Here is a 437-nt window from a genome sequence, read left to right on the forward strand (position 1 = left end):
AAAACATTTCAACTGTGTTTAATGGTTAATTAAGGATGTCAGTACGTTTCAGGGGCAAAGTCACGACCATTTTGTTTTTAGGTGTTTTGGCTTTGGTAAAAAAACCATTCAATTTGAATTTTCTTTCTTTTTTATAAAACATTTTTCTTTAACTTTTGCAGCAAAGGAAAAGGGAATATCCTTGATCAACTAATAAAACAAAGAGGTCTACTGTTTTAGAATCAAATCCAAATTAGTCATCCCCTGTCTGTCAATACGCCATTTTCTTGTCAGCGTTGGTAATGGTAGCCCCTCTAATGTAAGGAATGACCAAGTGATCCCAAAGAAAAGGAGAGACCAATGAAAAAAACAACAACAGTGAAGTGATAAACTAAGATTATTATTATATCTTTTTAATGGCTGTAATGCTCTTCAAAACCATTCCCTTGCCTTGAGGG

At 33.9% G+C, this 437-nt stretch overlaps 1 protein-coding gene across 1 annotated transcript in view; it reads left to right on the top strand.

Annotated features, from left to right (window-relative positions):
• The window catches only part of LOC107091059 (phospholipid-transporting ATPase ID-like), a 19,247-nt gene that overhangs the window by 17,115 nt on the left and 1,695 nt on the right, over nt 1-437 (top strand). The gene's annotated exons all lie outside the window — the stretch shown is intronic.

The sequence above is a fragment of the Cyprinodon variegatus genome, unplaced genomic scaffold, assembly GCF_000732505.1.
Source record: "Cyprinodon variegatus isolate N-32 unplaced genomic scaffold, C_variegatus-1.0 Scaffold323, whole genome shotgun sequence".
NCBI classification, from domain to species: domain Eukaryota; kingdom Metazoa; phylum Chordata; class Actinopteri; order Cyprinodontiformes; family Cyprinodontidae; genus Cyprinodon; species Cyprinodon variegatus.